This window comes from Coturnix japonica, chromosome Z, assembly GCF_054131305.1.
Source record: "Coturnix japonica strain WE chromosome Z, WE-NBRP24, whole genome shotgun sequence".
In the NCBI taxonomy this organism is placed as follows: Eukaryota; Metazoa; Chordata; class Aves; order Galliformes; family Phasianidae; genus Coturnix; species Coturnix japonica.
Genome location: NC_140702.1, coordinates 10,543,366 through 10,564,282, shown reverse-complemented (window position 1 = coordinate 10,564,282; position 20,917 = coordinate 10,543,366). Strand labels below are relative to the sequence as shown.

Below are 20,917 nucleotides of genomic sequence, written 5' to 3'. Positions count from 1 at the left end.
CACAGAGGACAGTTAGCCAAGACAGTAGGACAGTGTGTCCATCTGCATTCCCTTATCTCGGTGAATGATCTAAGCAGAAAGGCCTGAAAGAGCCCAAAGGCCATGATCATAAATCCTTGCATTGGAGGAGGTAAGCCAATGCTTCACAGTTGCTATGACAGTAACATTGCTAGGAAAATGTTGCCCATGCAGTCCATCTTCCATTAGCCCAACAGACAGAAGTCAGAAGGCGCTTAATCCAGACTATACAGTGGATGTAGTAGGACAGTCCAGACCAGATTAGCAACATGCTCCAAAGCCTACACACTGGCATGGGGCCTGGTGTTATTGTGTTGTGAGAGGTTGTCTTCTTCTCTGACTCTGGAAGGTCAGGCCTTCAAGCTCAGTCAGTGTCATGATGTAGTGATCACAGTAGATGGTTTGTCCAGGTTTCAGGAAATCCAGAGGAATCTCTCCCTTCCTATCCAAAAGACAGTGCATATCTTGAACATTTTCTTCAGTGAAGAATTCACGTTGCCACTTCATGGACTGCCATTTTGACTCTCACTTATAGTGGTGATACCACATCTTGTCACAGGTAAATACATGATCCAGTTTCTGTGTGAGCATTTGTGGGACCAGCTGGTGCAAACTGCAATATTCCAACATACAGTATTCCACTACTGTTTCCAACATGCTGGAACTGATATTCAGCTCCATACACAGTTCACTGGCCATTATGTGCCATAGTGCAACAGCTATGTATGGACATCAAGAAAATGACTTGTCTTTCATGTCACTGTCATCACTGTTGAAATGCAAAACCTACTGCCTCACTGTGCTCCACTGGTTGGTCTCCATAAAGGTTCAGCAAGCAAAGGGAACCATTGTTTTCTGCACTGAGGAATTCAATTACACACCTTTAGTGTGTAATTTTTGCTTCATGCATGCTTCCATGTCAGACACCATTCTGCCATACTGCCTTTCTGCTGCCATCTGTCACACAGCAAGAAAACGTAATGGAATATTGGCGGGAACGTTCAACCTCTACCGCTGTACCACCAACATCTCCTCTGACCTTATGTGCCACATAACAAAATAGGACTTTTGCAGCTGTCCTCATATATCTTGCCACTGATGAAACCACTGGAAAAAAAAAAAAAAAAAAAAAAAAAAAAAAAAAAAAAAAGTGGAGAAGTTTTGAATGCTAACAGTCAGAACTAATGTGTGGCTTTTGGGAATTATATAGTTTAGACACCAGGATACTCAACAAATATAGCACTAACTGTAACCTAGCTAATGCTATTTGTACAATCAAACTTAGAATGTGAAAAAGACATCTTCCTTTTCTGCATTGTTTACAATTATATATGTTATAGATTCTAGATTCTAGTGCGGAGAATGATTTGTTTGAAATTCTTCTTCTATTTTACTGTGGTGTGTAGTTCATCAAATATTTTCAGTAACTTCATAATGCTTAGTCAATATTCATTCTCCTATATTATTTTTTTTTAATAAATTTTATTTTCTACAATCACTTTCACAAAAAATCTGAGTCATTTTCTAAAAATCTACTCCTTCAAAAGAACACAAAAAATCCTACTCAGATCTTTCACAGTAAACAACTATTCAAAAATAAGAACTATAATCTGGCATTGTATCTTCCAAGAGGGCTAACAGACATGATACTGGGTAGGATACCCCTTGGTCTGGGCACTCATGTTATGCTGTCATCTATCTAAATATTAATTTAGATGTCTCCAAACAAATTGGACTGATGGATACTGTGCTCCAGAACTATGTGTTTCTCTTATTAGATATCTAATTTCCAGTTTACATGTGTCTGAGGCCAATTAATGTTCATTTATTCCTAAATAGACTTACCACATGTCTTCCAAATAGAAAAGGATCCAGATCTAATGCTAATACATGACTGGAATTTAGCAGATTTAGAGCAGAGCCATGCCACGATTAGAAGGTAATTAAATAAAAGTAAAAACAAAAACAAAAACAAACAAACAAAAAAAACCTCAGAGAAGGCAGTGGAGTCAAGAGACAGTTGTATAGTCCACAGTCACTTTAAAAAATCTGTACTCAGTCATTCCAGGCAGATGTGTATCAGTATAGCTCAGACCTTATTCATTATGTGAATGAAGTTTCTGGTACCCTCAGTGAATAAGAGTGTAAATTGCCACTACAAGAACCTTCACTTTTATCATGGAGAACAAATAGAGCAGCACAGATCCACAGTAGTGATTGATAATATCTTCAATTTCTTACAAAAAAACATGCAGAGAAGACTGGTTAAGGACTAGAACAGTGGCTTATAAGCAAGAACCGAACACAAACAACATATTCATTTCACATTCAGTTTAAACTATATGTTCTTGAAATTAGGAGCTTTACCATGACATCACTCACATATATCCTCACTTTCTTTTACCAGTGTTGCAAACAGACTACTGCTGAGATTAACACCTGGTTCTGGCAAATAAAGAAATTCTCATGATGTGAAAATTACAATTTTGTTAAGAAATTCAAGTGCCTTTTCAGATGAGAAGTCAGCAGTATCTTACAAATCAGAAACATGACAAGAGAGCTGAGGACATGATAAGCACTTGAATTAAGAAAAAAACCAACACCTAAAAACCAAAAAAAGAAATGTGTAATGTGGAGCATTTTCATTTTCATGCTGTTATACAGGTACATCTTATCACACCCAGGAATGCTTAGAGCCAATCTCTGATCTTACTTATTAAACAGTACCTATTCATTTCAAAGGGACTATTTATAGAGAAACTTCATATCTCAGGGTAATCAAAGAATGCTGAGGCTTGATTTTAATTGTGTGCCATAGAGAAAATAAGATGGTACCTGCAGAAATGGGAGCTATCACCGCTAGATCTACTATTAAGTTATTATCCAGTTAACAGATCTGCATATATCTGCTGCCTGACATTGGTGGAGTCTTACTGGCAGCTGAAAATAAATGTCTTAATTGATTTTTCAATATATATGTATTAAATGGAGCAGAATTCCACCTAACAATATATATATATATATCAGTTTGATTACATTAAATATAAGTATACGCTTTTTGATGGGATGCCTGGCATACATATCTATTTTAGATAACAGGATGGAAGCATGACTCTACCTGACTGAAATGCAGAACCAAGCTATGACTCAATCAAGCCAACATATGGATCCTAAGGGAACTGAGCTTGAAAATTAACTATTTTTTTTTTAAACTGACAGCATGTAGGCACCCTCTGAAACTGAAGAACCAGATGACTTGTATCTGCTCGGTGGCATGAGCCATGATCCTTTTGAACACAGTTTAGGGTTACAACATCCAGCATCAAAACAGTCAAACGTAGATACCCTATCAGTAATAAAATATGCTTTTACTTAATACCATGAAATGTCTTTTCATTCCTTCACAGCTCAGATGTGCTGTGACTCCATATCTGAGATTTCTTGTTCTAGAAAGTCAATTTCTGTTTGATGTGGCAATGGTAATGTTAGAAATCAGCTTCAAGAGTATTACCATTATTGGCACTGGGTTGGGGAGATTGGTGGGAAGAAAAAAACAAGCAGCAAGAATTCTTATTAATGCCACAACCTCAAGCAATCACATTAAAATTGCACTTTCTCTTTTGATAAGCATTAGAGGAGAAATTGCACTTGTATCTCACACGTTGTTTGTCTTCATAAATTTCATAAAACACAACATTAGGACTTATCTCTGCTCTTTCCCAGCCTCAGCATAGAATTACAGAATCATTATAGAATCACAGAATCATAGAAAGGTTTGGGTTGGAAAGAACCTTAAAGCCCATCCAGTTTTAAACCTCGTGCCATGGGTAGGGTTGCCACCACCAGATCAGGCTGCCCAGGGCCCTATTCAGCCTGGCCTTCAGTGCCTCAAGAAGTGGGACATCCATAGCATTTTAGGGCAGCTGTAAACACACCTGCACTGCTAATTTACTGAACAGTTATATATATGATAAATCACATTATGTATAGATATATATTTTTCAGCCCATCACTGTATTTTATATCCTGGGAGATAGCTTTTGCATCTTTATTTAGGAATATGCAATGGGAAAGCACAAATGCTGCCCGAGTCCCCACCACAGTGAAGTGTTGGGTGCTCACTGAAAGTAGTCATGAGTAGATACTCTTTTGTTTAAGGGAAAAAGGCAGATAGAATGAGACAGTAAAGTTTCTTCTCATTCACAATTCATATTGCTATATCGTTCACTGAGCAAAATAAGCTTATCTTGCATTTACCGTCTGTATTTTTCATGTTTGCTTCCCATATTTCCCTTTAGTGACAACTCTGAGAGATACCAGAGCATTTTCACAGAAGTTATTTCCCAGAGATGTCTCAGGCTTTCAATTGCTTTAGCAATAGTGATTTTCTGAGCATACCCTTCAGCTTTTAGCAGTTGCTGCAGTCAGCGTAGTAGTTGTGCCTACATTTCAAATATAGAGAAGTATCTAACTGGAAAAAGCTAAAAATGGTTTCAGACAGAGTTGTAGTCTAGATTCTGAAGTATTTTATATGGATTGATCCTAGGCCCCTCATGGGATGCACTTCTGAGTGCTGAGGGAGGTGGCTAATGTTAATACAAGGTCACTTTTGATACTCTCTAATGAATCCTGGAAATTTAATGAGCTGCCTAAAGGCTGGAAAAAACAAATGTCACCTCTGTCTGCAAGAAGAGCAACAAGAAGAACCCAAGCAACTACAAGCTGGTGAGCCTCACTTGGACTCCTGGCAAAAGGATGGAAAGCCTAATCCTGGAAACAATTTCCAATCACACAAATAACAAGAAAATCATCAGAGAAAATCAGCATGGATTCTCCAAATGAAAGATGTGGTCTATAGCAAAGGTCTTTCTTACAGAGATATTTTTGGCAAGATTTCATTTCCAGCTCTGTTCTTTTCTGTTCTTCATGTACCTGAATTTCGTCTAATAAACAACTGCAAACATATCTGTATATTTTTCTAAATATAAATATTCAAATACATATTCAAATATCATTATAAATGTTATTATACATTTAGTATTTTAAATTTGCAATATTTTTGTTACACAGCTGTTATATCTTGACACCTGATAGTATTTAAGAAATGCAAGAAAAATACAAGAAAAATACGCACAGGGTAAGGAGAATTCAAGAAAGTAAAAGGCTGTGATAAGAACATCGGTTTGTTGAGTAACTGAGACAACTGAGGTAGTACATAACTTGACACTCACAGGATAATGATTAACAGCTTTCTAACATTGCAAGCCAGACAGGAAACGCTGATGAAACTTGCAGAAACAAACTGGGTAGATAATTGCAGATAACACTGGGGATATAAAGGACTTCCATCTTGAATTAATTTAAGCAACTTGGACACAAATCTGTCAGGGATGACCTAAATATAATGAAATTTCAGGATCCTAGAGCCTCTCAAACAACTATTTCACATTTCTTAGCAATAAAAATCTACCAGAGAAACAAATACAACTTCACCTACAACAGAACATGTGAGACTGGAATTGAACTCCATGATTATATTATGCCTGAATGTGCATAAAGCTTACTCATTACAAGGGCAGTGTTCTAAAGCTCTAATGTGGCAGTAAGACCTCTCAATTTGTTCTCCAAAAACGTGTCTGTCATCCATATGTACATACATTAGGTAGATACAGGAAAATTCAGCACTGAGTTCTACAGGATGAAATAAACCACTACCATAAATGTCCATGGCCTTGCAAGTAAGGCAAAGTATTAGAAAGAAGATATAGGAAAACCAATGTGTACCTATACTATACTGAATGAGCAACTCATGCTCTTTTGTCTTGCCTGCATTTGAAACTTGCTCAATTAAGGGCCCTGGGTAAGTAGTTAGCTCAGATTTCTGAAACCTTAATTTATGTCAGCAGTCTAAAAGCTGTATTCTTAGGAAACCAGACTAATGCCAGCCAAATCACATTGCTCCAGATAAAGCTGAAATATACTGAAGATTTGTTCCTCATCCTCTTAGGAAGGTGTAGAGATGGGGCTTTTATAATGCCCACAAGAAAAATCCACATGGCTTATGTTCGATTTCAAGATCTGCTGAGTGCAACCAAACACTAAAGACAGGCTTTTATTCTATCTTAACACAGAAAATCTGCTAATAAAAAACCAGGCAACACCAAAACTGTTCTCTGAAGGGGAAAAAAAAATGCAGAGGAAAGAAACTTCCTTTATAATTCTGAATACCTCTCCTCACTCATTTCTGATTACATTATAGAACTTTCTGTTGGATGAAGGTCCACTGCTGGATTACAAGATAGAGTCTTTAAATCCTGCAAATTCTAGCAAAAACCTGCCAGATATAGGTTAGAATTTCAGAATTCAGTGCTGAAGGACACTTTAGATGGGTACTTAGGGAGGACTAAAAAATTGCAGATCCCACAGCAACAGTCCTTAATGTGCAGATTACGTTATAACAGTCTCTAAAAGGTAAATGCCATCACCTCCTACAGTTAGAATGCTAAACTATTTCCTACCATGCACATTTTGATGAAATATTTTAGTTCGTGCTAAACACTTTAATTTTTAAATTCACTTTCAATGTGATTTTTCTATGAAATTACTTCATGTTTCCCACTGTGCTTTTCCACAAGATTTTCAGTTTTACCAGACTTCAAGTGAGTAGAAGCTAAATCAAGCACTGTTAGTGCAGGAGGAGCATTTTCTTTTGTAGTTCACTGAGCTATGCAGTGAAATTTTAGTAACACCTACAAAGGAAGAAGAATGCAGCCTTCCACAGCTGTATGTTACAGACATTTCTATGTGCAGAGCTACTGCTGACCACCTGCTTTTTGAAGTCAGGTTTCCAAGCTGCCCTTAGAGTGGACAAAATATCTTTTAAAGGTAAAAATTAATTAAACAAATAAATCCTGCGGCACCAAATTTTATTATTCCATACAATGCAACATAGCAATAAACACTGCAGTAAAAAGCCCATAATGTACAGCTATAGCTTTTTAGTGTCATAAAAGTGTACTTTCAAGACAGTAGCACATTACAGTTTAAGTGAAGCTCTTCATTAGATAGAATGAGAAAATGAGGCATGAAAGGAAGATAGAAAAGCCTTCTTAATAGTTCCTGTGCAGATAATGTAGGCCAAAGACAATCAATAGACATGCCTCATTTATTTTACGTTTTTGAACACTTAAAGGCAAAATGTTAGTATTTGCTGTGCTGTTGGGTTTCACAGACTCACATCCATAAGGATAAAATGGAGTTGCATGTTATAATGTAATTTATACAATTTTTAATTCAAATAGCAGTTGTTATTGTTAACTAACATGGACGTTTACAACTACTCTATTAGACTGGACACATTAAAAGTCATGCTGGTCTACTAATTTGGTTGGTCATCAATGGTTCATAAACATATTTTGAGATCACACTAATTGCATGCCAGTAACTTAAAATTCCCATTGAATGTCCAAAATCAGTCTACCTTTGTACAGTCAACTGCAGCTACTCCGGATTGAAAAATGAAACTGAAAAACATATGGATTTTAATGTATTTTTAAATAATGTTTAAACTTTCAAACTTTCAAAATATAATTCTGTGTGACAGCCATGTCACAATATTTCAAATCCTTATGACCTCAATCAGATTCATTTCTTGAAATTAATAATGAAACAAACTTTTAAGCTGCATTAGGAACAGAGCAGGGAGATCCAACATATTAAAAAATAAAAACGTGTGCTGGAAAAAATGAAGTGTTTCATAAAGTTCCTCTAAAATTGCATGTTGGACCATTCTCACCTCCTGAAAATCTCTCACAAGAGTCAAGAGTCTGGTTAGTCCTTCTGTGTACAAGTTCTAACTCATGTTAATATTTTAACTGAAATAGTAAAGTATTTTCAACATTCAAGAGAAATAAGATATAGCTTTGATTTTCACTGCCTTCTCCCTGCACTCCTCCCCTACACATTTAGAAAACTGTGTAGCAGTAAAACAAGTCTGATTCAATAAACCTTTACATGAATAATTTTAACTTACTGGCTTCACTCCCGTAACCTGCTCGGCAGTGCCATTATTTTTATCATTCCCAAAGGAAAGCAGCTACTGAACGTACACGCTCCAGAAATCAAACATATGGATAAGGTTTGACCTCTTGTTTACAGTTCAGTTTTACTACTGCACAAAACCCAGGCTATAATACAGATTTATTTGCTTATGTATAATATAACATTCTAGTGATTTTCTTATGTAGGTAATGAATGCTGCAAATAATTAAATTAAATTATGTTTTAGTTGTGCTGAACCTCTTCTATGAATAGTGCTAATAACAAAGAGAAGCCACTACTTCACAGTAAGGCAAATCATATAGAATTCAGTGGTTGGACCAAGTACACCAGACAGAGGCTTAAATAAAGGGACCGTTCTATAACAAACGCTCCCCCAGGCACCAGGCACAGGGGAACAACAGGCACCACAAACAGATTGTAAGAACTTTGGATGCACTAAATTCTGAGGCTACATACAGCCCTAGGGCTGAGGCAATTCTGTATATGTAGATAGTTCAAGGACTGAGCAGATCTAGCATTTGTCCACAAGGAATAATTGCTGGACATTAATAGATTGCTGTGGCTCACAGGTTAACAAATAATAGAGCCATTCTTTACATACAGCGTCTCATAACTGTAGCTTTTTCTACAGCAAAACCAAATTTTAGCTTACGTCAAGCTTGATAGTCTGTTGACTATTAGGTCTCCAGTAGTCCACTCCAATGAATGCACATTATAGAACACATATTTGTTTCTTGCAAAATGTTGGAGAACCTGTAGTCTTGGATAGAATGAAAGCACACAACCCAATACTAATAGAGTGAGTTTAGGCAAGATTTGGGAATTACATTTAACAGTTATCATAATCTAAAGCTGAAACTAAAGGACAGTGTTCTACAAGCTGCAAGACTGACTGAGAAATTAATCGGAAATGGTTCCCTTATTAAAATAAATAAATAAAATAAGATAAAATAAAATCCTAGACATTTAAAAATTACACTTCTCACTCCCTATTGTTTACATAATGCTACTTGTCTATTCAAAATTGTGGATCTGAAAGTAATAGAATGGTCAACAATATTCTTCCTTTGATACGACCTAATACTGCAGAGAGAGAGAAAGACAGAAAGAGTGAGATAAAAATGAATCAGCAGTACCTGATATCTGTACAGCCAAGGGATGTAACTGATTTCCCTGGAAAACTCTTTTGCAATGCTAGATAATATTTAGTTAGCAGTATAGTCATTCAACTAGGTATCATGGGATAAAAGTAGCATAGGCGCAACAAAAAATAACAACTTTAGACATAATATATTCTTTCTTAGGCATTTGCAAAGAATTTACAGCTACTATAACTAATGTACTCTAATCATAAAATCCTCAGAAACTTTTATTAGTGGTAAGGGAAATGGTTGGAAGGAAAAGAAACAGAAAACCTTGCAAGAATGTTGAGCATCCCATATTTACAGAACCTTTTCTCCTTAATTCTTATTAGTAAGAATTTCTAACAAGAGGAAAGAGGAGGATTTTGTGACGGGAGGAAATAAAAAATACAGGAACAAATGACAGCAGAAGATTTCAAAAATTATTAAAGTAAACGTTATGCTAACTGAAGTTTGGCTTTTAAGTCTCTAGCATTTGCACCAGTAAACTCTCTCGGCTTTTAGTATCTGTCAGTGCAATGTTAACAGTGCACAGCATTTGGTTTCCTCTTTGCAGCTCTGGGGCATTCACTTGGACTCCATCCCACTCTTTTGTAGTGTCTTTGCACTAAGTGTTGAAATAGCATCTTTGTTGTCCCAACATGTCACTCCTTATATTATGCAGATAGTTCCCAACCACAGACTGGTCTGTGTGCATAAAATATGTACAAATTTCAAAGCGGCTTTTAACGATTGTCTGTCTTTGCAACCAAAGCTGGAAGGACAGCAATAGTTCATTTTAAGTAGAATTTCTTCTTCAGTTCTCTTCATTTTCAGCTCTGAGATCTCATGGTGATTAACATCCAAATGCATAACCACTGCATTAAACATAGGGATAGTGGAATGACAAAGCAATTATCTCACTGGCCAACATAAGAATTCCTAATGTGCCTTTATGTAATGCCTTTGATCTCCTGGGAATTATTTTTAAGAACAGCAGGAAAAAGGCATAATCTATTATGAGCAGAGGTATAAAAGGATTTAATATTAAGTAAATAGCAGAGAGTGAAATAACCTGCTTAAGTAGGTTATTTTTACACCTGTTCATCCAGGCCAGCAGAGAAGCTACGACATATACCACCAATTCCATGTGCTTTTTCAAGGCTTATTTAACAGAGAGATTTCTTAAGTATAATATTGCCATTCATTTCTGCTATCACATCCAGGTGTACAGAGCAAGAATGAAATGAATTAAAAATATTCTTGTCCTTGAAAGAGAATTCTGATTTTACACAGTGTTGTTACTAAGAGGAGTGACAGAGACAGGGATGACAGTTACTCATTCAATGACAACATGAACATCAGCCTCTGCAGCTCCATTAACGCAGCACAACTCTTTGCCATAAGCCATTATCTCTGGTGGAAACAATGTCTTCAAGTAACATCAGCCATCAAAGGCACCACAAAAAGAAATAATGGAAGGGCATATAGTTAACCTCACCATCTGTCAGTATGCTTCAGAATCCTTAACATCTTCCTTTTCTGTCTATTATTTAAAGTCTATCTGCCTAAACACATTTTGTAGTCCTTTGTAACACATGTTTAGCAGAGCCTGAAATTTGATAGAACACACAAATTTCAGAAGTAAATAGGAAGCTCTGGTATGAAGCTTAAAGCATCGATCCTTACCTTAACTTAGCACATAAAGAAAAGAACATGAGATTTTGCACTGATTTTAATGAGCACAGAACAAAGCAATTTTTAACTTATTTTCAAAATTATCAAGATTTCAATACTGGTGAAAATATAGTGATATAAGCAAAAGGATTTGTCTCTGAGATGAGAGACTTGTTCCAGGGGGATATCTCTGTATTTCAAGTGAGTTAGTTCAGTGTGGTCTGCACACTGCTAGACTTTCAGGTCAGCAATTCAAGAGAAGGACACACATCTGTAGAAAACATTAATATGGATATGTTACTACCTTTCATAAAAGATACTCAAATTTTGCCTTGTGTGGACAGGCTAACTTAAGGAAGCCAACTTAATTGCTCAACTGCAATTTATGCTTTCTTAAGTTAGAAACTAGAGCCATGCCTTCTGTTTTCTAACACATTTTCTGACATACTGCCTGAATTTTTTGAGGTTTGTCCCTCTTTTTGTCTATCTAATACCCCTTTATCCTTTCTCAAACAATACTTCATACATGTTGATCATGCAGAACTTCCCCAGGATGCAGGAAATCAAGGTTCCAGCTTGCATTACCTATATGTAGAGCTGGGAACCAAACACCTTTTCCTAAACAGCAGTGCTCTTTTCACTAAGCCACCATTTTTACTTCTCATCCTGGAAGGAAAAAAAGGAATGGAAGGAAAATCCAGTCCATATTTTGCTATTATCTGGTTTATCTTCTGTGTGGTTCAGGACAATGGTAGTGTTCCAGCACAACAAATAATTTTGCTGTTTACATATATTACTTTTTCATATTTATGGGTCTAACCAACACTGTTACTGAGGCTTTTTCAGCTATATTGCCTGGTTTTAGAAAAAAAGTAAGATCTTGTTACTTTCGTCTATGTTTAACGTGATCTACACAGGACTACACAGTCATTTCAATTGTAATTAGCATTTTCTTCTAGTACCGCTGAATACTGTGGCTTAACCAGTAACACTAAACAATATTCTTTTTCTTCAGTTTTCAAGTCTTCAATAAATATGTCACTATGCCCAAGCTATACAGCTTATATATGTCTGCCTCTTAAAGACAGTCAGTATCTTAATTCCTTCAACTCAAATCCAGTTTCATTTAAAACTAGCATGGAAGGAAATGTCTAAAATAAATAGATGATCATGCAAAAACTTTCACCCATCCACCTCCACAGACGCCAGGAAAGCTTGTGTTTCATTAGAATATTTCCATCTTCTTTCATGTCAAACAGATATACGGTCTACAATAATATGAGTAAAGAAATAAATTACCCCTTTGACAATCCTAAAAGGAGATCTGAACAAAAATATCAGTGACCAGTTTTTCTGTGAAGAATGAGCAAACCTGAAGGTAGAAGTCTACATAATTCACTGATATTAACTGATAGAAAAAGAAACTAGTACTGACTTTAATCGCCCTTGCATGTTTGCTACTTTTGATTACTATATGAATTTCATAGCATAAGGTTAGAAAGAAAAAATAAAGAACAGTATGTCTCGCTGCTTTAAGTGCTATCTAAAAGCATGCATATTTCTTCTGAAACAAAACAGAATTGCTATATTCACTCTAAAGTGTAAGACAGAACTTCCCAACTTATTATTAAAAACTTGGGGAAAAAAAAAAAAGCACAAAAGAGCCCTTCATAGACTGAATGTTCCTAAAGTACTATAGGACAGATGTTTCAGCTTTTTTGGTGTCGTTCAGTAGTGCTTAACACAGCTGGAATAAGTGCATTAAGAAACAAGCACAATTAAATTTGATCAAAAAATAATACCCTACTTTTCTGAACAACAGAAAGTTTCAAGTAGTACTACTGCCCTGAAAAGCAATTGGAAGTGGCTTTACAATTAGATAGAGAACCTATTACAGAAACTTCTCTCCAAACATCAAGACAGACGGAGGTAAAAGCACTCAAATGCTTACAAAGTAATGAAGTGAGCATTTTACTTCTTGTAACTTCATCAGTATGATGTGTTCTGATTACAGTCAGTTTATTCATCCATGGCTGTGAGTGGAACAGTATAATCCACCTTCACTTACTGGAAACATAACATCCTGAATGGAGCTAAAGAAAAATGTCAAAAGACAGTTATAATAAATTGCACTGAAATGGTAGTATGTCACAGGAATTATCTCAGCCAATTGGACTTTTCTTAGTTGAATTCTTGTTTTGGTCAGTTGGTTAACATTAGTCAAAACTTGTAAAAGTCTTCTTCACCTTCTTTAAAATTCTGCAGTAAGTCATATGCTGAACATTGAATTTGTCTATAACAGCTTTAATGAAAGCTCTATAATAGAAGCATCTTTGAGAGGATGTTTGCATTTAATTTTAAGAAAACTCAAGCTTTTCATTGTGGATAATAAATTTTATCTTACTATTGGAGGGTGAAACTATACAAGGAAAGCGACGGAAATTATAGCTGGATTCTTGAAGTAGGAAATACTGCTTTAAACAAGTGGATATACTGTTTAAATAACAGTCAAGGATATGACCTTGGAAACTAAAGCTCACAAAATACCATTACTGCATGCGCTACCATATGTTGCCTCAACATCTTAGCATATAGGGCTGGATTACTGCATGACTTTCTGAATATTTCCCATAAATGCAATTTCTTCCTATGCATACAAAATCCAGATGCTGTGATTTAACATGCACAAGGTATGAAATCTGAGTTCTGACAGAATTATGCTGGCTTCCTGTTCAACATCGAATTGATTTTGAAATTGCTATATGATAACCTACAGTATAAAGCTCTGCACAATTTAGAATCTCCGTTTTTATCTACCCTATTATCTTTAAGAGTCTAGAGGTTATTGAGACTATCTAAAGTTGGACATTTCAAAGCAATGCACATACTTTCAGCTGTTATACTTGTCAATTTGAAATCCATTTCCAGCTGGAGTTTAGAACATGGATTCAGATTCATTTAAACATAAACTTTTATGTTTTCAGTCTGACATCTTCATCAACTAAACACTTGAGCTTTGTACTTTATACTGTTGGAAGTACTAAAGTAAACAAACAGAAAATTACTTAGCAGGGGAATGTTTTTACATCAGGAGTTTTTGTGTGCTTGTCTTTGTGCTGTAAATAAACCTGAAGCTGTTAATAAATACTTAAGACTGCTTTCCAATAACTAACAGAGTTTGACTATATACAGCAAAAAGTTGTATGTACACTGCTCTTTCACTACAGTATTCTGCGATCAGATTTGCAGTATTAGTTCCTTTTAAGAAAAGAGATAATAATTAATTGCTTTTCACAGAATAACAGAATTGTTTAAGTTGGAAGGGACCTTAAAGGTCATCTGATCCAGCTCCTCTGCAACAAGCGAGGACATCTGCAGCTTGACCAGGTTGGACAGAGCCCGATCCAGCCTGACCTTGAATATCTGCAGGGATCGGACATCCACCAATTCTCTGGTCAAACTGCTCCAAGTGCAGAGTACAAGGGCAGGATCACCTCCCTCACCCCGCTGGCCACGCTTCTTTAGGTGCAGCCAAAGATACAGTTGGCCTTCTGGTCTGCAAAGGGCACATTGCTAATTGTATCCTCCTTCTTGTTTACCAGTTTCCTCAAGTCCTTTTTGGCAGGGTGATGTTCAGTCCTTCCATCCCTGAGCTTGCATTGATGGTGGGGGTTGCCATGACATGGGATCTTGCACTTGGCTCTACTGAACCTCATGAGGTTCACCTGGGCCCACTACTCAGCCTGCCTAGGTTTCTGGATGGTATTTCAGCCTTCAAGAGTGTAAACCTCATAATGCAGCTTGATGTCATTTGCAAACTTACTGAGGACGCACTCAATCTGTCAATGTAATTGATAAAGATACAAAAGAGCATTTGTCCCAGCACTGACCCCTAAGGAACACCACTGATCACTTCCACAATGAACACTCAACCTGATCAACAAAAAGATTCATCTGACTAGGGCCAAGGCCTGTGCTTAGGGAAGAATATTGGATTGGGGAAAGCATATTTGTGTTTCTATAGTAGCCCCATATTCCCTCCCAGTTTCTACCTATCCAGTGCTGATGAACACGTAAAGCACATGTTAAATCTGTGTTGAGTTTTCCTTCTATGTGTTTTATGAACATACATAGTAATCCTACAGCAAGATATTCACAGTTTGACTATGCATTTTGTGAAATAAAGTTTTACTGCTTATAAAATGACATAAGGAGACACTTATTAAAAATATATATATATATATATATATATATATATATATATATATATATATATATATATATATATTCTGACATTGTTGGCAATAATAAAAATGGTCACCTTCAGTCCATAACGGTTGACATAATGCCAACATGTTCAAACTGTAGCATCAAAGATAGACCTTTACTACCTATTTATCCAAACCTGCCAGAAATAGCTTTATCTCTATATTGTCCCACATGTATGACCTTTCAGATATTAAACAACTACCGTGCTCACTCTTAGGATAAAAAATGTTGAGGTTTAGTGCAACATTGCCAACATCAAGTGAGATTATGGATAAACTGCAATTCTTCCCAGTCATCCTTTTTAAAGTTTTCACACTTGAACTTTTAATATTCACAAAATTTATCCACAGTGCTTGACTTCACAAAATCTTTTTGGCTGGAAACATATTACCTGTTTTTCTGATAATTTCTTCCTGCACAGGAGTACACTGTTACATGAAGACCTGTGTAGCTTATGCTACCATAAGGTGGCAGCATATAACATGTATTTATTTTGCTGAAATTATATGTAACAGGCATCTATTTTCTGTGTGCTTTAATTCACATTCTTACAAATAGCACCAAATGAGCACCGAGAGAGATTACTAACAATATTTTTCATATAATCCCAACAGAAATAGTTTTTTATACTGTACCATCCTTTGCGAAAACCTTTATGGATCATAAGTCAATGAAAATAAATTTTCCTAGAGTACAAAGTCAGTAAACGCTTAGTGCTATTCTTGGTAGAAACATCTATGTAATCACATTCTTTTGGGTCTGAAAACACCGAAACTAATATTTTTGAAGTAATCTTGAAAATAATAAACTGCTAATTGCAATATTTTATTAGACTGTCACCTATAAATGTGATTACATAGTAATAGCAGCACAACTTGCATTCCTTCCAAACAGCCTTTGATACTGAAAATTGGAAACAAAGCACTAAAATTAAGATAAGAATAACAAAAGACTGATTTGCTACAGTTTTATGTATTTCTGTGTTTTGTTTTCCATAATCTTTTTTAAAAAATACACGCACAGAAAATCTGTTTCAGTACTTTTCTGTTGTGATAGCAACATTAAAAACAACATGGTAGGCTTAAAAAATGATTGCTAGAATTTATATTAAATAGAATTTTGTGTTCAGATTTGATCTGGACAGCTGGAAAACACTGTGGCTTTACTGAATATTATTTACAGAAAATGTATTCTTTTTATACACACGGGGAAGATCAGGGATACTGATTGGGATCTGGAATAATCTGTTTTGTATACCTCTTACACTGTGAAAAGTGAATGAACAAGAAAAATGCATAATGGAAAATATATATTAAGAATGGTTCAGAGCTGGGGTAGATTGTGTAGAAAAGCTGTGAAATCACATTCTTTCAAAACTATCAAAGTTTTAGATGAAGAGTAGACAGTAATAATAGTGTGAGCATGGTTTCACTATACACCATAGCATTACATTACAAGGACCAAACCAGAGAATTTTAATCATCTTAATCTATGAGGTCAATTCTTAACTTCTATGGATTTGATTATTTGTAACTACAGAAAGGACTGTTTTTGGCCCTCTTCACCACATTTCTGAGATGACATCGGAGTTGGCTTTATAGAGTGTTCTCTGGGAGAAGCACAACAACCACAGAATTACTTTCACATTGCTTTTTCCCCACATAACCTTTTCACAGAGTTCCCACCACTGTTAGCAATGGAACCAGCCTAATTTAAAGAAGGGAATAGTTCATGGAGCCCTCTGCTTTTCAGCTTCTGTAAAACAACTTAGTGACTGTTGAGAGGCTCCTGCTCACTACTGATAAATGTTCAAGGGTATTAAATTCAAGAGCACTAAAACATAGCCCTAGGCTATTAGACTGAAGACACTAGCAAAGTAAACAAAGGAGACAATAAAACAATAATTTGTCTACCACTTTCTTCCATTACTTTCTGTTTACCAGCTGTGTCTGGCTTTTGGGGACGATTTTTCACTTCTGAAACTGTCAGCTATACAAGCATACATGTATAGAGTAGTCCAGCAAGCTCACAAATCAATTTCTGAGGGAAAAATATATTTCTTGGCAGGTATGTCTATGCAAATTACAGTCTTCGTGGCAAGCCACAATAGACATTTGAGCACACTGATAGGAGGTGTTAGAGGCAGGCCTGGGAGGTACGTGGTAGGCAAGAGGTAGGCCCAGCTGCCTGCTGCGCTTGTTGATGCTTGTTGACAGAAAACCACCTGAAATCACTGGAGCAACTGGTCATAACTCAGGAGCGTTTCAGCAAAGCACGAAATGAAGCTCCTCTAACTGCCACTTTGGGGACACACAAACAATGTCATAAAGCGGCCTTGGAGACTGTTAAGTCTCCTTCTGCAGCTCAGCCTTGAGGCATTTGTCTGCCTAGGGCAACTTTTCACAGTTCAGTAAAGAACTCCTGAATATAGTGTTCTAACGTGAGTGCCAGCACAGCATTTACCATGGGACAGCTTTGTGCAGGGGACAGGCAGGAGGCTCAAAAACTAAGAGACAAATTTGATAAAAAATACATGCTGGAGCTCAAAAGAAAATGAAAGGTTGCAGAAATGCAGTTTAACAGGACTGCTGGAAAGTCTTTTTTATTTTCCTTACTTTCAGTGCCTTTAATTTCCCAAACAGAATGCAAGATAATACTACTACATTTAGCCTCAGGAGATTGCTAAGTGAGGGAAACTGATGTTTAAGAGAGGAGCCTCCTAACCTCACATCCGTGCTGCCGCTTAGGAACAAAGCTAATTACTACATTTACGCTTGAATATGACAAATACATAAAAATTTAAAAAAAAAAAAAAAAAGAATGGAGACCATTGAATGGCTTGGGTTAGAAGGGACATCAAGTATCATCAGGTTCCAACCCTTCTCTGTGTACAGCCTGCCAACCCCTAGATCAAGCACTAGATCAGACTGCACAGAGCCCCATACAACCTGAACTAAAACACCTCCAAGAATGGGGCATCCACATCCTCTCTGGGCAGCCTGTGCCAACACCTCATTACTCTCTCAGTAAAAAACTTCACAATATCTAATCTAAATCAGCCCTTATTTACTTTAAAATATCCTTGTCCTGTTCCTATCTACCTGTGTAGAAGTTCATTGCCCTCCAATTTATTGTCACCCTTCAGAGGCAGAGCAGCCAGTAGAAGGGAAACTTGCCCTGTAGTGACCCCAAAACTGACTTTTCAAATCACAAAATTGCTAAAATTTACCTTTTTCTGTTTGATTTTATTACCATGCCCCTTCCAAAAACAAAACAAAAGCAAAAAATCCTCCCCCAAATAAATAAATAAATAAAAATAAAAACCTAACCAAACAACAACTAAAAACACCCTAGCATACAAGAAAATAAATCAGACTATGTAACATGGAGAGACCTTGTTTTCTCCTGTGTACATTGCTTGATAGGAGTGAGGCTATGCCTCTATTTTTTCTATTCAGAATATTCTTTCCTCCCAAATAGGAACAGTATGAGGTACTCCGATTATAGTCTCCAGATCACCAAGTCTTAGCAAAGTGCCTCAATAACTGACCTTATTTTCAGGTGCTGAGCCCTGGCAGCTTCCTTTAAAGTAAATGAAAGTTGCCAGAGGCTCAGCATTTCAGAAATCAGGGCACTTAACATTTTCATCTATCTTTGGATTTAAGAGTCTGGCTTCCTTACCATTTCTTTTTCTTCCCAATTTTTTAACTGCTCAGTAATCCAACATCCAGAGAAAAATCGTAATAGCAGACCTGAGTACAGCAAAGATGGTTCTGAGCTAGGTATGCCCTCTTCCATCAGCTGGAGTTAATGATTAAAGAGAGTGTCATCAAAATAATGTCCGTTAATGTAAGTATTGTTTTTTACTCTTAGATCTCCACTTAGCAAGATTATGCAGCTATGAAGATTTCTTCTTCTCCAGCCCATTAACTTTATGATTTTGACAAGTCTTTGTAAATCTGACATGCACTCAGACTTGGCCAGGTTTACCTGAAATATTTAGAACAATGACAAGCCTTTCAGTTTGAATCATGCCAAGACTGCCAGATCTTAAGTGAGCAGTAAACTACTTTCTTAATAGGATGAAAACAAGGGAAGCCACACTTACAGCTTTTACACTGTCGCTTGCTGCAGACCACTAGTGAAGCAAGGTCATCTGACGGAACAGGTACTTGCATTAAAGCAACTAACACAGCTGGAAAACAAACAAAACAAGAATTAGTCACTTGGCATATTTCTGTGGTCCAGGTTGCTCTATGCTTTCTTACGGCAGTTACTGTTTCCTATTTTGGACCTCTGTTCTGCAGCTGGGTGGCTCGTGACAAGTTTCGTGTTTTGGCCTATAGCAGAATAATGCATTCAGATCTGCAGAGAGGTGGACGTGCATCTTGGGCCAGAGTTTGGGGAACTGAGACAGTTGCTGCAGGCAACATCCAGGCTAATCCTACATCTAAAAGAGGAATATTAGCCCTAAAGGTTCTTCAGCTTTTCTTCATGAAATTACTTCCAGGAGTGTCATATAGTACCCAGCATTTAAAATCAGTAGATTTTGACTCTGTCTATTACAGAGAAATAAGATGTGTGCAGTACATACTGACAAAACAGCTACCAAATCCCCAAGCCTTCATAGCAGAATAAAACATGATGAGTTTATTTTATTCAGAGATCTTACATATTACTGCACAGAAAACATACATGCAGGTTGTAGAACCACCATAGAATTCCTTTTGGTGTTTATTTGGATTCTAACTATGCCTGAAAAAAGCAAGTGAGACTGAAAAAAAGAGATGCTGCACTCAGTGCATAAGATGCACTTTCAATACTGCATAAAGTATCACAGGTATTTCTTACAGTGGTGTATGATCACGTTTATGCAGCTTTACAATTGTGTGAATTATGAGCAGTAGGCCATTCATGGATTCATCTCTTCTCATGGGCAACTTCTGCCTGCAGATCTTCTGCTTAACCTGATGACATCCAGAGAAAGCCCTTAGAGAGTACCACAGCCTCAGAAGTAACACCTCTTGCCCCATTCTTGTTTGTGCTCAGATGTTATTTTATTATTTTGGTTGTATGTTTTTGTGAATAAAATGCTGTAAAGTGACAGAGTGAACACAGCCAACTCCAAGCACTCAGAAGCACCAGAATCCAGTGGAAGTAATGTCATGAAAATAGTTAAAAAATACTGCAACTTCATAAGTTATTCTTTGCTGCTGTTATTCAGTCCTCATATTATTTAAAGACTGATTTGGGTTTGTTTGATTTTTAAGCTTATTTCTACATCACCTGGATTAGAAACTTTTTAAAAAGAGAACTAAGATTATGAAATAAATTTTCATTGGGAACATAAAGAATTAAAATTGTGAAACAAAAGTAACTTTCAACACAGTGCACAGTATCAAACACAGCATAATCTTGTTTTAAATAGTCTTGAGTCAAAGAGACTTGGATAGTGCTCATTACCAGGAACATAGATACTAGAAAAGGAGATGTAAGTATCAGAGGCACAAAAATACGAAATTTCATCCTGTGTTGGAAATATGAAGTGCTGTAACTGAAGCTAAACAGGCTTATCTATGAAAATTTAGAGATCTCATTTTTTTCTTCTAGAACAATTACCAAAGGAACAACACTTCAAGCTCCTAAAGTTCACAGTGATTCGTCTACTCAAAATGCTGTTTTGAAGACTCTGCCTTACATCTAAAGTACCATTATTCATTGCAATCAGGCTTTTTAAATGTTATTTTTTATTTTTATTTCACTGCATTGTC

At 36.5% G+C, this 20,917-nt stretch overlaps 1 protein-coding gene across 7 annotated transcripts in view; it reads right to left on the bottom strand.

Annotated features, from left to right (window-relative positions):
- The window catches only part of LINGO2 (leucine rich repeat and Ig domain containing 2), a 454,439-nt gene that overhangs the window by 213,409 nt on the left and 220,113 nt on the right, over positions 1–20,917 (bottom strand). For all 7 annotated transcript variants that reach the window (XM_085528789.1, XM_085528791.1, XM_015849935.3 and 4 more), the window contains exon 3: positions 19,255–19,341. The gene's annotated coding sequence lies outside the window, so the exon portion shown is untranslated. The remainder of the gene's footprint in view (positions 1–19,254; positions 19,342–20,917) is intronic.